Below are 6480 nucleotides of genomic sequence, written 5' to 3' on the forward strand. Positions count from 1 at the left end.
GACAAGAGTGGCCAGCAGCCATGACTAAAGAGAGCCCTGCACTGCGGATGAGGTGGTACATTTTAGGGTAAGTCACCCTGCTGCTACCAGCACCCACCTCCAGAGAGGGAGATTTACCCACCAGCATACATTCTCAGCATCGCGCATGTTGAAAGCCAATAGAGATAAAATTGGAAGATACAAACAAAATCCTATTATATGATAAGGAAGCCAGGATGGACAGAGACAGCAAAGAGATAAGAGGGTCATGAAAGCTAACAGAGCAATTTGGATCGGAGAAAGTGGATGCACAATTCACCAGATGCATTCAGCCACACTGGATTGCCAGATGAAGCTAGACCTTGTCAAACTGTAACAGATTAGCCTCTTCAGCTCTCTCTACATTTAAGGCTCTGGCACAGACCATTTTAGACAAACACAGATTGATGGCTGCAGTGCACACAGGAATGACACAAGACAAGAATGATGTTGAAATATCATTAAAATTGATGATTTTGGCTTGTCCCTCTGTTAACTTTTATACAGCACAGCAGTGCATCTGAAGACCTGACATTATCAAAAACAATGTACAGCCTTCAGTGAAGGGAAATGCTAGAACTAAATAGAGGCTTATGCAGATATGTGGAAGATACCAAAGCACGTTTTGGTTCTAGTGGTAAAAAGTTGCATATTAATTCGAGTAATCTGACAATAAGAGAAATCCAGTTCTTTCCATTATGTGCACTTTCTTATGGAAAAGGTAACCAATAGCTGGGTTATAGAAACAAAGCTACAATACTGTCCAAAGACTCCAAAGTAATACATGGCAACCCAAGGCAAATACAGCTTTGAAATTGTTGGACCAGAAGTGGCACATCACAAAATAGGATATTCGGGTGGAAATAAAGGAATTGTCTCTCCCTTTTGGTCTCTTACAATGTTTTTGGCATAGAGAGACTGATCAACTGAAAAAAAAAATCTCTACCATGATGGATGTTGTTATTTCCTCATTTTCGAAAACCCTTAGTGAGGCTTTACCCAGCAGCTGGAATATGCTGGGAAGTACAGTGACAGAACAAGGAGTCTGCATTTTTGAGTCTGGCCATTTGTTCCACCTGAAATAAGATCCCAGCATCTGTGAGCACATGAAGTTTGAAATGATGCAGAGTCTGCTATGTATTTGGCATTCATATGGGAAGCTTTACGGAAATGTATGGAAATCTCTAGAGTTATCAGTTCTTACTTATCAGGATTAGCAAAAAGTTGACCAGCAGTGTGTAAAGAGGTTATTCAGCAGAATTAAAACTATCCTGAAACATAAGAAGCCTCAGACTTCAAAGACTTTAGAGTATTTGCACATCATATTTCAGATTTTTCTTTTAAAAGAAAAGTAGGATCAGTAGGATCTCTGAACCTTTCATTATGAAAGAACCTCAGAAAGTACTGGGAATGATACCTGATCACTTACACAATGATAAAGAACGATGGGGAAAGATGATGAAATTATGCTCAATATCTTATTAATTTTCTGTGATGAACATCATCTTTCTGTTCAGCTTATATTTAGCTACTCACAGACCTTAACTGCTATATTATTATTTTGAAGATTATGCTATTTTGAGAGGCCAACACTGTCACTACTTGTCAGAAATGCACTGAAGGGTTGTCAAGGCAAGCCTTATAAACTATCACAAAGATTGGACTAAATCCCTATGGCCAACTCACAGACCAATAATGTAGGGTGGAAGCTGTTCTTATAGATCTAGTTTTCTTCACAAGGAAAGAAATTGTCTCAGGAAAGGACAGTTGTATCCATTAGATATAGTCAAAACCATATTGCTGTGAATGGAGATCACTTTGATTAGGACTAAATTAGCTACATGCATAGCTAGTTCAGCATATGAGTCTAATGGACTAGTATTTAAATGCATAGAAACATACAGAAGGTTTCCTTAGAAGAGACTAATGCACTGTTAAATGATTCCTCTTCATTCCTTCTTTAATGGCCAAAAGAACAGATAGCAGGAGATGGTGAACAGATGGGCAGATAAAATGCTGAACGTTTGGTCCACAGTCATGTAATGGTTATGTGACCATTTTTCTTGGAAACTTATCCATGATCCTCAGTAGGGAGATCATTGGTTTAACAACGGGACAAGGATTAAGCCAGAAAGAACTTGGGATGGAAACAGGTCTTTTGCTATGGAGAAGCACTGAGATGGTCAAAATTGCATCAATGCCATTTGTGAAAGAAGCTGTGTGGGTAAAGCCAGATGAAGGATGAATCAACTGTGGGCATGAATGGAAAATATTGATAGTTTCCATTCCTGAATGTGCATATCCAGTAATATTTTGATGTTGATTCTGGGGAGAAAATATTACTAAAGAGACTGTGGACCTCTGGAAGAGGTAAAGGAAGACACAGGCGGTCTGTCTTGTAGTGGCATTCATCCAAAGCAGCTGCCTGACAAAGCAAAACTGGAAGTGGATTGAGTGAAATGACTCTTAAAGAAACTGGGGAAAAAAAGAAACAAAAAAAAGAAACAAAAAAAAAGAAAAAAAAAGGAAAAAAAAAGAGAGAGGAGGCAATCCCTTCTTTTGCATCTTCCAAGTACATGTCAGTGGATGCAATGCCAGCTTTCCCCACAATGGCCAGTTTGTTGCTGTTTCTGGAATGTGATGTTTATAGTAGCATCATTAACAATAGCATCAGGGTCAGGGACATGCAAACTGAGAATATAATGCCGTGTAATTCAGGCTTGAAATCCATTTTATTCTTTTTTTTTTATTTTATTCTTTTTTGTTCCCCTAACTTTGCCAGCTTGTGCTTGCAAAGCAGCTAAGCCTCAGGTAGAGCTAGAGCTATGAGATTCTGGATCCATTCCTGATCTGCCTTTAAACCAGCATAGTGAGATTCCTCTCCTTTCTGAGAAATCAAATAAAACTGCTATCATATCTTTCTACTGTCTAGGTTCCAAAACCTGCTATAGCAAGGAAAGCATCATCATCTGTTTGTTCATTAATACAGATGAAGTTATCTAGTGGTTAAATCTGGATTAAATTCAGATGCAGAGCAGAATTTGAAAATTAATCAGGGCTGTGGTTTGTGTGCACGTGTGATGGTGCTAAATTTTTTTTTTTTTTTTTTGTCTTCTGAAGCTTTAGCTGTTTCATCTGGAATAGGAAAATAGAGTCCATTCCAGTTTGAAAGCAAACCCAGAACCCAAATTATATGAGTAAATTCACATCAGGAGACTGAAATACCCCTAAAATCCGTCTCTCTCTGAGGATGGAAAGTTTGACTGCTAGATGAGACTAGGAAAGAAAAATGGCTCCAGATGAAAACTGATAAAAAGCTGAAACTGGCAATATGATTAAACTGCGCCCTGGTATTAATTATGAAGTTATATAAGTATAATAATATATGAAGTAATGGCAAATCCATTACAGTCTTCAAACTCATGTCAAGCCTATCAGCTACAAACACTGTTGAGCACCCAGTTCCCTACTACAGTGAGCAGAGTCCATCCCAGTCTTCAGCACTCAGGTTGAGAGAGCTTGTTCTTGCAGTGACATCTTTAATCAGCCCAGAAGACTCCCCCTGATTCGTTTCCCACCACTTCAGCAAACCCAGCAAACTTCAGCAAAAAAATCTTCAAGAGAAACTTCTCCTAAAGATTTGAACTGGCTTTTATGATTAATTTGATGCTTGTGTCAACTCTTAGCAGTGTGCCCACAAATTACCTGTGAATATTTATTTAGGATTTTTAAATATTGATGAGAAAATCATAGGTACTGCCACTAGTCTGCCTGTCTTGAAACACTGAGATATTGTAATACTTTGATTTGAATCATTATAACCTGCAGGAGAAAACCTCAACCTAAAGATAGAAAAGTCAGGCATCAAACACAAGATACTGTGGTTGCGATGTTACTTCACAGGTTGGCAGAATATGTTACTGATTTAGGTGGTTAAAATGATGGAAATGGCACTCTGGGTTTAAGCCTGAACTTCAGAGCGAAAAACAGAAGTCCTCAACAGTCTACCTGACTACACTGTTTTGTCTGATTTTAATTAATCTGTTACTGAAAACATGACCTAGTTACCATAGTACAAATGTCAGTTTCTAATAGCTTTTCTCTGGAGTCCTTAACTAGCATTTGCCATTTACGTTTGCTCATTCAATCATGAAGAGTAGTTAATTAGCTCCATCTACCGCTGCATACAGTGAATTGTACTAGCAGCGTCAGTTCTTCAGTAGCCTCTCCACATTATAACCCCAGTGGTGTTTTTGGCACTCTGCTGCACTATGCCACTGGCAAGAACTGTTAGTGGAAAGCAGAAGGTCTACATCTTTCTATTTCTTCTTCTGTCACTGGCTTTACTATGATGTATGCTTTCTTTAATCTCTAATCCTTTTTAAATTTATTTTTGAATTGCAGGGTGAAAATGTGGGACGTTATTTCTTTTAATACATTTTCCCACCTCAAAAGACACAACCGTTCTTTTAAAATAACTATCACAAACAATGAAGAGACTTGCAATGAAAGGAACAGAGCTATGTAGGTTACTGCTGCACTGTTCATAAAGGTGGCCATGGTGCTGAATATGGTTACTCAGACCAACAGATGGATGGGATGCCCTTGTCTTGTGCTTTCAATATGTGTTAACTGGAGAGTTCAGATAGGGCATTTAGTTGTTTAACTGTACGTTAAAACAAATTTACTTATTTATACTTATACTTATTTAAAGTGCCACCTTGGTTTATGAGTTAGTGAATGCCTGTTCCAAAACGTCATCTTTTTAGTATGTCCCTTTTGATTTAGGTGGAATATTTCAGATACAGTCATAACAACCCTACCAGCATCCCACTAAGTGGGCTGCATGATACTTACCTAAAATATAGCTGACTCTGAGAAAGACAACAAATAATTGACAAAGTGAAAAATCAGCAAGGGCTAATACCTTCAAATGTCTAAAATCTCCAAAAATATATATATTGTGGTATTGAAAGACATAGCTCAACAAAGGATTTTATTTTCATAATAATTTACTGTTAAGAAACCACCAAAATATGAATTATCTCTAAATTTATTGGAAACTACAATGCTTACAACTGTAGTAAATGTTAATCCTAAATTTAGTGTTAACACAACAGATAATTTGTACCATATGCATGAGCTATTTAAAAATATTCAGGGTCAATGTAAACTTCAAATTTAGGAAACTAAATTCAGAGCTCTACTTATGCTTCCTGTGAATTTTATGGTGGAAAGAACTGGAAAAACATCTCAAAATCCAGTTTTACAACTCATTTCCAAAATAAACAAAAAGCAAAACTCACAAAATCTGTTTCTGAATATAAAGTTTAAGATTAAATCTGCAATAGCAGAACGATTTAAAGAAAAGTACAAAATACATATTGTTTCTTACACCTTTTATGGATTTTGCTGCAAGGGAGGGCAAATCAAACTCACACTAATATTTTACACTTTCTTCTTGTAATAGTGTTCACCTTCACAGGCAGCATACTGCCAAGAAGCTAAGTCAAAGAGTATTAATGTTATGGAGGATTTCTAATGTATTTCTACATATGCAGTGTTGCACATCATCGTAAATGTCACAGTACACAGTTTAAGTTGCACACATACGCATCTATACGTATACACAGAATCATAGAATGACTTGGCTTGGAAGGGACCTCAAAGGTTGCATACACATGCAACCCGTGCTTTCATTATGGTAAGGGAAAAAGTGCAACACGTGCTTCTAAACTTCCAAACTGCAGTACAGGAAACAAGTTGCCAGATCAATAACTTTTGTAACATCTGTCAGTGAAGTCAACACTCAGAACGACTGCGATCATTTTTCATGAGGTGTAACCATTCTGTAATGTGGGTCGTAAGTTTATCTGTGTAAAACCTTCCCTTTTCTCATCGAGAGTTATTGTGTACCCCAGGGGTTTTCTTGTCAGTTCAGGAAGTAAGGCTTTTCATCTTTACACAAAATTTTTAATGGCAACTGACTGAAGCAGAATTTGCTAAGCTGAAAATGAAGCATATCAAAATTTTCCTCTGCATAGTAGTTACCCAGGCAGTTGTAACTGAGCAGAGTGCAGAGTACAAACTTCAGCATCAATGGCCATATTCCACTAAGGATTGGCCAGCATCTAAAATTTTCTTTACTTGGGGAAAACAATTCTTTGGATCTAAACTTTCTTGGCTCCAGTCCATTTCCATATTCTGCCATGCATGTATTCAGAAAAGCCAGTGATGCCTATGGGAGTTCTGTGTAAAGACTTAGGGAAGAGTCTCGATACGTATTTGCAGTCTTACAAATTTGTGCATATTGTTTGGTTGGTGTTGGTAGCCCACACCTTCAAAACTGTTTCTTTCTATGAAGCAAAAATACGTTAACCTGCAATTACACATTTTCATGTATAATGTGGAAAACTTATGTATTATTGATAAAGCTAGATGGAATTGAATACTGAAAGTATA

The sequence above is a fragment of the Anser brachyrhynchus genome (assembly GCF_964034855.1).
Source record: "Anser brachyrhynchus genome assembly, chromosome: 6".
NCBI lineage: Eukaryota > Metazoa > Chordata > Aves > Anseriformes > Anatidae > Anser > Anser brachyrhynchus.